The sequence below is a fragment of the Ostrinia furnacalis genome, unplaced genomic scaffold (genome assembly GCF_004193835.3).
Source record: "Ostrinia furnacalis isolate ACB-3 unplaced genomic scaffold, ASM419383v2 OfSCF0375, whole genome shotgun sequence".
NCBI classification, from domain to species: domain Eukaryota; kingdom Metazoa; phylum Arthropoda; class Insecta; order Lepidoptera; family Crambidae; genus Ostrinia; species Ostrinia furnacalis.
Window position 1 is genome coordinate 160,796 of NW_021130614.1, and position 10,135 is coordinate 170,930.

A 10,135-nucleotide genomic window follows, 5' to 3' on the forward strand; every position below is an offset into this window, starting at 1 on the left:
CGGACTTTCTTCTAAATTCTGATACTCAGGTTGGAGGTACAATTTATGTAAATAAAATTCACAGAAGAGCCTATAAACTCCGCTATATTAGACTGGACAAACAACGTACCTTCAGGTTTCTATTAGCCTTTATAATTTAAACGTAATAAATGTTAGCCTTTATGTGTTGTTTCCCTTTTTTCAGGACCTGATATTCTGTTTATTCTGTAACATTTTCTCCATTTTTATTTTGTGACTACCATGACTACATTATTAGCGAACCAATGGCATAATATTTTGGGCACGAAACCAATCACAAATTCAGTAATTCAATAGTAAATAATGTGTTTTGATTATGAGCTATCGTATTTGCCCTCATCAGTTAGTGCCACTGTAGAGTAAGGTCGTGTCACTCACCAGTGGTGCTACTTGATGGCATTAGGTGTTATTTAATGGCACGTGTCTATGATTACTTCAATCATTTTTTTTAGAATAGTGGCACGTTGATACTTAAAGGTTCGCCATCCCTGAGCTAAAGTAACAAGCGTTGTTTAGTTGTTCATATTTTATTTACCTATATTTATTCTTTTCGTACCTAATGCATGTATAACGAATCTGTGAAAACATATTTGGGGTCACATTTTAGTCTATATCTACATTTAAGTATTGTTTATACCATGTAAAGAATGTAATCTGTCTTGTTTTCCAAATAAATAAAATAAATTCAGAAGATACGCTTTGATCTTCTTTTAATGTAGATTACTACTTACTTGCTTTTTAGTTGACTTTAAAAAGATTATCCAATTATTTTACTTCCATAAAATCTTGTTTGCTATTTTAACTAGGCCAGACAGTGGTGACTGAGTTGGTTGCGTGCGGCGTGTCTTTTCATTACTTTCCAAATATTTGTTTTAAAGCGCTGCCGCGCTGGTAGAGCGAAGGGATTATGAAGCGGCACCCTGGGTTATACTTAAGATTTTTGGGTAAATAATTCCCATTTTTACTCGATTAAATAGTAAAAAAATAAGCAGTTTTGTGTACGTATTTTACTTCGACTTAAGTCGAAATATTACGGCACTAGGTATCCCCATTTATTTATTTTTACCTCTGCAAATCATTATCTAGCTTTGGAAAGACAGCTAATAAGTGAAAACTAGATAGTCTCGCTGGTATGTGTATTTAATGTTGTTCATTGAATCCACCGCTGATCTGATTAAGTAGGTAATTGAATTAAGGGTAGTATTTAAACGAGTGACTGTAAATTTATGTTGTAAGTGTCAAAAATAATTAATGTGGGCTAAAGAATTACTAAGTGAGCGACTGAGTGCGAGTGACGAAAAATCAAAAGAACAGCAACTTACAAAAAAAAATTGAGTTCCTTAAAATACAAAATGAGAAGCTTCATAATATTTGAGCGACCTAATATTTGATTGAGTGTCAACGTTAGGTCCTGCATTTTTTTTAAATATTTGGCAAATTCTTTTTTTATACTGAGCGGTATTTTTAACTTTAATGAAGTGTTTCGAATGCAAAAACTACTTTGAAAAATACTATTATGAGCAGCGTATTATGAGCCCACATTTAAATAAATAATGATCTTATGAAATAAATATTTGACAGAACACTATTATGGTAGCGAAAAAAATAAATCATTATAAGGGTAGGTAATCAAATGAAACAATGTATTACGAAAAATGAAATAAATTTGTATTTTCTTAAATCGAATCAGCAAAAAAAAAAAACAAAATAAAATAAGTCGCTTTGTCAACCCAAAAAAAAGTAATCTTATTAATAAGGTTCATTGATTGGTACCTATGAGGATTGAGGAGCTCTACCTACTCATCGTCACTGTATGATAAGTGCTGGCTTGGACTTAGCAGGCCGGCCTCGTTTTCTTGTCCAATAGGTATCAGTTTTGCTTCCAGTGGCGGTGTCGTTAGTTTGAGCCGAATTGCTAGACCCAAAACGTGTTTGCATACATATTTGGTTAAAAATTCGGGACAGTCGCCCCGCCCCCATTCGAATTCACGCGCTGTAACAATCTGTAGTTTTAATTAATAAAGCGTATCAAAATAAAAAACATGAGACCTCAAATATAATATCAGTAACCAATAATCATTAATAAAGCAGCTCACAAAACTTTGCTTAGAATTAACTTTTTTGTAGTTCGTTCAGTAAAACCTCAATTAGAAATATCTAATGTATCTTCATATTAAAGTTGCCCTCTCTGTATTTCTAGTCGCTCACTTAGTAACTTAGTCGCCCGGATAGTATTTTTATGTCTGAAATGTAATAATCAAAACCCACATTTTGTAAGCTCGTTCTGGATTTTATTATTGATCAATATTCGTCGTTAGTTTGGTTAATTTTTCGCTTGCTCAAATTCATACCGCTCAAGGTATTAAAACAGTAATGCCATCATCAGTCGCAAAGTTTTTTTTTAGTCGCTCGTTTTATAATTCCCCTTGAATTAATAGGTATTAATAAGTACCCATCACATTTAGAAATATCACTTTCTTCTTTGTCATTTTACCTAATTTTAAATTCATAATTATTAAAAGTTACGTCTGCAACGTCAAGAAGTAAAATATGACTCTACATATTGAATATTGATCCGAAAGTACTGAAATTAAAATGAACCTACACACGTTTTACTTTGTAAGGGGATTCAAACTTCTAGGAGCTCATAAATAAGAGAATGTTTCTCAGCGTCCAACTCTACAGCGTGGAAACTTGTTTTTCTTTGTACCTAAAGTGAAACAATCATAAAAAGACACACACTGATCGAAAGAGTGCTTCTGAATACTAAAAGAAGAAAAACTTTTATGTAGTAACTAGACGGGCTCTGCTGAACTGAGATAAATATATATTTCTCACTTAGAGACAGTCAAAAAAACTCATGTCCCGCGAAGGTTGCAGTGGAAAAATTAACGATAGTATCGTATCGATTGAGACCAATAAAACAAAATACTGGCCCAACCAGTGACAATATCGGACTGCCGGTTGAAGATATGGTAGTTTGAACCCCATAACCGCTGAATTATTGTTGTGAACTTAACACATGCATATTAAATAATCCCTTCGGCTAATTGAGGGATTAACGGTCTAAAAAACTATTTGTGTGTAACTGGCACACCTCCGTGCTGTAACGTAATTTTGTTTTGAACAGCTTCCCTACTCTAGTATGCTTAGAAGTCTTTGGAACAAGCTAAAAGCAAAACGTAATCCTCGTTCCGATTCCTATCTGGGATATGGCTCCCCTCGTAATTACACGAGGCTCTGAATTCAGGAAATATGGCCGCTTTTATAATAGGTAAATGAAAAACATAATTGATGCTCCTAAATATAAGGGCGGATTCATTTGATGCTTTTTCCAATCGTAACATCAATTAAAATAATTAAAATTGCTTTGTAGGTCGTAAGCGCCAAAGGATATTTTACTTACACAGGGAAAATAAAATGAAAAATCTTTATTGGGTATACCGTAACATTTCATAAACAAATTGAAAGGGTTTTTAGTATAGAACACGTGCTGGGAAGATCTTTCCCACTTACACAAGATAAATTAATCACCTTGAAAGGTTTGTTTTAGTTTTCGTCTTCAATCGTGTGTTCTATTATTAATCAAGGATAGATACTTTGCCAATCAGGTATTACAAATTGAACCCACGTTTAGATCAAGAGATTCCATTTCTCACCGCTATTTACCTACTACGGTGGCGCTTACGACGTTAAGCATCATATCAACATCGCATAACACTCAAAGATGCCTACAAAGTTTCCAAATCAATCTGTCAGCTAAGCGGCGAAACGGCCCCCGGATTAAATAAATACTCAATCCATTCGTAATACTCCACGGTTTATTCAAGACGAACCATTTTTTCGCCGCATAAAAGTTACCCTTTGATCTTGAGCAGGAAAGGATTTTCACGGTATTTCTACCCGAAACATGGGTAAAAAATATCGTTATGCGAAAATATTCGTTTGCTTCAGAATCGCTACCAAAAGGAAGCAAAATTGAAAAAGAAAAGATTAGGCAAACAAGATCATACAAAATGTTATCATTATTTTAAAACAATAGAACGATTCTTTTAACCAACGGAATTTCCAATTTATTAACACTGGCACACTAAAATTATGCAAAAATATATATTAAAGGCCGACCCATTTTTAAAGCCCTAAGGTACTGTAGACGGACAAGTTATAAATAATTCATAAAACATCTGCTTACCTCTTAATTTTTCAATTAACACGTTTTTAAACCACGAGATTGGATAACTTCGGGTTAAACTTTTTGAATCTAGGCCAAGTAGTTTGTAAGCGCCCACTTTGTTCGCGAGAATTTTCAACCAATGGATTTAAAATTCAGCAGAAATACAAGGTTACTCGGCTTTTAATGAACAATATCTTTACGTAAAAAGTTGCTATATGTTTTGAATTAGTAAGAGGAATTTCTATTTCTTAAACATCACTTTATGGCGTGAGTTTACAGCTTTAATTAAAAAATAATACAATTATACGGAGTAAATAGATTGCGGACTTAAATATTCATAGCATTTTCGCATGAAAAATGTACTGAGCCCTCGGGAGCTAGATTCTACTTCTGTGGAAAATATGTTTTCTTTCCGCAGACGCTCTAATACCGTATGAGGTATTAGGTCACGTGAACGATGTAAAACTAGACATTTATTCCATTCACAAGTAAACTTTGTCAGTAAATAAGAGCCGTTATTAAATAAACTTAGGTACCCAAAATATTTAGGATACGAATTACGTTACTCTGAACTGTACTTTGTCCTTAGTTTTTGGGTTATGTTCTTGTGGTGTGCTTTTGGAACTTTATGCATGGAAATATTTTTCCAATCCAGTCAACCAAGACTCTACAATTATTACGTCCAGTAGAGAAGAAACCTACAGTCAATGGTTTGGTAATGGTCATATTTTATATCGTCATCATTTACTACCAATTTTAATTATTATGCTGTTGAACAATATTAATTGAAAAAAAAAACATTGAGTTACCAGCTATGTACAGGAAAAAAATCTGGAACTCTTTTCTGGACTCTCATGTTCTTCACAGTAACTTGCTTAAATGCAATTTTTTACTTATTGTCGCAAATGATAAGCACAAAACTTTTGAGAATTATAGAATTTATTTTATTAAAATTCCTCGGTAACCATTAAATTCTTACCACTGTAGGTGACGGGACTGCATAAGTCGGGCGCATTCAAAGCGCTATAAGCCGAACTTGATTGGACGATTCCGAATGCATCGAACCGAGTTCCTATTTCGAGAAAGAGGTTTTCGAATTTCGAACGCATTTTACCGAACTTATTGATTGTGTTTTGTTTATTTTGTGTTTGCTTGGCTCACCACAAATTTTATTGCTGTGCTTATACCTATTTGCTACTTTAAAGAAGACACGGTTTATAAGCGCTGTGAAAAGCTATTATTTTTTTCTAAGCTGAAGTGGTTATTGTTTAGAATATTGCCCTCTCGGAGAGGTTCCATTTTCAATAACAATAGATTATTCAGGACAGAAATGTCAATTGGAACGATAATTTCGACATAGACATTAATTAAATAACTTGAAAAGTCTGTTTCAGCCGAAAAAAAAGGACGACTACCTTACGTGTAATATTTAGGTACGCCTTTTAGAAAATCTTAATTGACTAAATCTTTGAATTACTTATGTTTTTAGCTTTCCTCTAACACTTTTACCTGAGAATCGAGATCCAATAGAAATCAATTATTACCGCGGTCTCATGCGCCGCTTAGGGTTCACGGGGTTAATGTAGATAGACAGAGCAGGAGCAGAGTACGGAACCTTTCGTAATAATAAAGTAAAGAAATAAAAATAAATTAAATTCATCGAATATAAAATCAATCGCAGTTTTCATGGAATTATGATACGATCAAATACTGAAGATGATGTTAATAATTTTACAAAATATTCAAAAACTCGACGAGGATGGGATTCGAACCCACGCGTGCAGAGCACATTGGATTAGCAGTCCAACGCCTTAACCTCTCGGCCACCTCGTCATGCAAGAGGGTCGCCAAATAAGGAATCGTTACGCGTTGCATAAAAATGCTTGCGTTTACAGAAAAAGTTCCTTACCTTGCCTTTATTGATATGAAAAAAAATTATAAGACATCAAGATAAATGCTGAGTTATTTTGCATCAAAACTCTATAGTCTGATGTACCGTTGACTGTACTAAAGTAATAACAATTTGCTTTCACGAGTATTAAACCCGTTTGCAAACAATATACTACCATCCTTTAAATTAATCTAGTCTAGATTAAATTAGTTATTATGTTGCAATAAAGTTCAAATTCATAAAATAATATTGTAAATCATATTACACAACACAATTTAATTTTGTTTACCTTTCACTTGTAATTTGATCATTTTTATTAGATGCTGTTCAACATAATTGTGATAAAATTGTACTATAACATATTATATCATAGTGTGAAGGGCATATCAATTTTAAACCATTTACTATCTGAATCAGCAAAACCAATATTCACTTAAGAAATGGTGTTGATTTTCTCAAGTCGACGCGAAGAATTCCAGCAAAAAGTAACCTCTGAGGTTTTGTTCGAAGTTAGCGCTGCGGCCAGCACGTACAACCATCTATCACTGCAAAATCCAAAGTTCTTCGCAGTCAAATCGCTGATAGGTCGAATATTGGGTGTTCAATATCGCCTCGGAGGTCTACTTTGCAATCCAATAACCTACTTTCAGCTCTATCTCTTTCACTCTGCCTAAAATCGAAAGCGAGAGAAAAAGATACAGCAAAATATTGAAGTGTATATATAGAGTAGGACCCTGCCTCATGTCTACGACAGCAGGATTCCACATCGTCTACGTGTTCGTTGATACTCAATGTTAGATATCCTCAATCGTGATGTCTATCCGACTTTGATAAATCGCTTGGCAAGTGTTTACTATCCAAAAGGAAAATCCTTATGCACTTCAATTTTATTTATATGCCAAAATAAAAAGGTACATTATACCAACATAAATTCCCATTTTCAGTCTTGTTGCAGTTTCGATTCAAGCATAATATATGTAAGTTGCGAGTATACTGTAATTCTGGCAAAATTATTATCGTCTAGATAGCTACGCTCGACACTTAGTAGCTTACCCAAACAAGATAGGTGGTTTAAATTTAGTTGAAGCGCAATAAAGATACGTATTACGTAGTTATTCAGTAGTTTGCGAACGCCTCTAACTCTGAATTTGGTCGTCGCACTCCGAGAATGGAATTTGTGTACTTAATTTTGTCCACTCTGGTCTACTTTGTCCATGTCAAAGCATATATTTAGTAAAACCTAGATAGATAGAAAGCACACGAAAAGTCAGGTAACTTTTAGTACACCATTCTGGTCCACTTGAAAATTGAAACCTTTTTGTTTTAATGAAATGCCTTATTAAATAAACAAATAATAAAATTTTATTACGATATTGTAGATAAAAACCTCTCAATTTCGAAAAAATCGCCCTAGTTTAAACATTTTTAACGTTTTGACAGTAATGACATAAGATTTTTGCCTCACTTTTGACGAAGCGTTTGTATGAAGACTAGATAGTCTTACTACAAACCTAGATAAAGCCTAGATAGATATCTAGGCTTTATTAATCTAAGTGTTAAAGTAGTTCCTCGTCACACTTTGGGGAACAACACGCGTGTAGATAGTTATTGACCTATCTACAACCCCAGAAATAGGCCGCGATCAAACTAAGGTGCGTAAAGTGCGTGTCAACAGGGATTAAGAAGAACGATAAATTGTTCCGTTTGTCCAATTTATTTTCCCTGGTAATCCTCGGGTATTGCAGTAAGTGGCCAAGTTAAGGCTAAAGCTCGTAAAGTTATCCTATTTTGTTAGCAGTAAGAGCTACTGTTGCTTGAAAGCGCTAGGTTAAAAGATATCCTGGAATTTTTTATAATAAACAGCTCTTAATTAACACTGTTTCAGTGGCTGTTTACTTTAATTGTTAGTATAATGGTATGTTTTAGAAGAATAAACGTAAGAGCTCCTTTTATTGATATTGCTCAACCTTTCATTTTGTATTCATCGGACATAATCAATTCATGGGGCATGAATATTTTATATTTTTACCGCTCAACTGCCATTATGGGGACCCTAACTTTTCATCTTTATTGGCTTAGCAAAAACAATTGCGGCGTAATTTTAATCTAATGGTTATTTTTTCAATTAAATTAATGTTTATAATTTCGAGTTATTTATTTGAAACCACTTAAATTAATTGAAGCAGATAAATGCGCTCGCTTTCTGTGTTAGAGGTAGATATATACAATTTGTTGTTTCGGGTTGAAATGTAATACTCACTTCGCAAAACAAACTCGAGAATATTGGGGATTGCAAACACGACCTTTGTTATCGAGTAGCGAAAAAGGACCAATGCCAATAGAGCCAATGTTTTCCTGACACTTTAGAAAAGCTAAGTCTGCATAGTGAGCTCTGGGCCGATAATGGAAGGCATTTGATATCACGCTCGCATCCCGAGAACACACAGAGGGTCGTGGCGTTATATTTCCTTGGGAATGAACATGTGATTTCGGTGTAGAGTTCACCGAGACTATTTTAAAGTCATTTGAAAATCCTAATATCTCTATTTACTTACTTGTACTAGATAGCCTGCTGATGTCAAAGATCTCTCACAGAAAGGTCTAAACTAAGAAGAGAATTTAAAGAAAAAACTCATTTTTCAGAACAAACATTTTTGCGTTTTCCCCACCTACCTACCTTTATTAAAAAAATTAGGTTAAATTAATAAAACTATTTATTAATATAGCCTGCGGCAAAAATAGAAAGTACCTAAGCAATTTTTCTTAATAATTACCCAAAGTTTATAACATCAAACGCATTTTTCAGACAAAAATGTAATTTTTTCCAACCTCGTGAAATATTTTTTTGTCTACACAAATCGGACATAAATCATAATTCGTTTTGAAATATTTTATGCACGTTGGAATTCGTAGACCAGCTGTAGTCGTAATGGCTTTTGTTCTAAAAACATGCTGCAGGATACGGTTTCGTGTTTCAGCAAAACCATGAGCGCATATTATAAGTAACGGTGTATCGTATTTTGGTTTATACACATAGCTTTTACTTAGCTGACAGCTGTGTACTAAACCCAGTTAGAAATCTAAGGCTGGGTTGCACCATCTTACTTTAACTTTGACAAACGTCAAAAATCTGTCAAACTCCATACAAAAAACACGGGTTATCGTCAAAGTTACGGTCAAAGTTAGATGGTGCAACTCAGCCTTAGTCTGACCAGAGGGGTATTGTATGTAAGTTGAGAATGGTATATCAACTTACTATGAACATTATCTAGTTTTATCAAAGCATCAGTTATTATGTAAATTATTGGGGGAGGCCTATGTTCAGCAGTGGACGTCCTGTGACTGCAATAATGAAGATGATGATGATGATCATATCAGTTTGCCTTGAATCAGAGAAGGGACACAGACAATTAGTTCGGTATAAGGAGCAGAAGTCTGTTGGCTTGGACCATAAATTATTTTATGTCTTGTACTTGTAGGTATGTCTCATAAGATAGCTTCGAAAGTTCTCGATAAATCTTCTTTATTGTTTTCAGGTGGAACGAAAAAGTGGCTGTAGAAGATTACAATGTAAGTTATGTTTATTTTACTCGTACTACAATATTACACTTACACATATTATAATATTGTCATGTAAAGCATGATGGCATAGGTACAGATGACGACTCGCCAAACTAATATACGAGATGCTTCTTAGCCTAGGCGCAGACCATCGATTTTTCGTCGGCCGATAGTTTAGTCGGGCAGTTGATCAGTATGGGCATGTATGGAAGTGCGCACATTACACCGATTCGATTTGGCCGATTCTTCATACAATTTAAAATCGGGCACAACTGTCGGCAAACTAAAAATCGGTGGTCTGCGCCTAGTCTTAAAGTATACTTGTGATAAGGTCGGTTTTGTAGCCAAAATGTATATTATGAAGCGCTGTCATCTGTACATTATCGAAATTTCGTTCAGAGATGTAATTTCAGGAGAGTTACGAGTATTATTTTAACAGATTTGACCCGAAACTACAGAATCTTATAAATGTTTTTCTTGGCAATGTGGTG

The 10,135-nt window shown here is 34.3% G+C and overlaps 1 non-coding gene across 1 annotated transcript; it reads right to left on the bottom strand.

Moving 5' to 3' along the window:
• Window positions 1-5,943: 5,943 nt before the first annotated feature.
• On the bottom strand, window positions 5,944-6,025 carry TRNAS-GCU (transfer RNA serine (anticodon GCU)). Its single transcript has one exon. It is a non-coding gene; the product is annotated as a tRNA-Ser (tRNA).
• Between the last annotated feature and the right edge of the window lie 4,110 nt (window positions 6,026-10,135).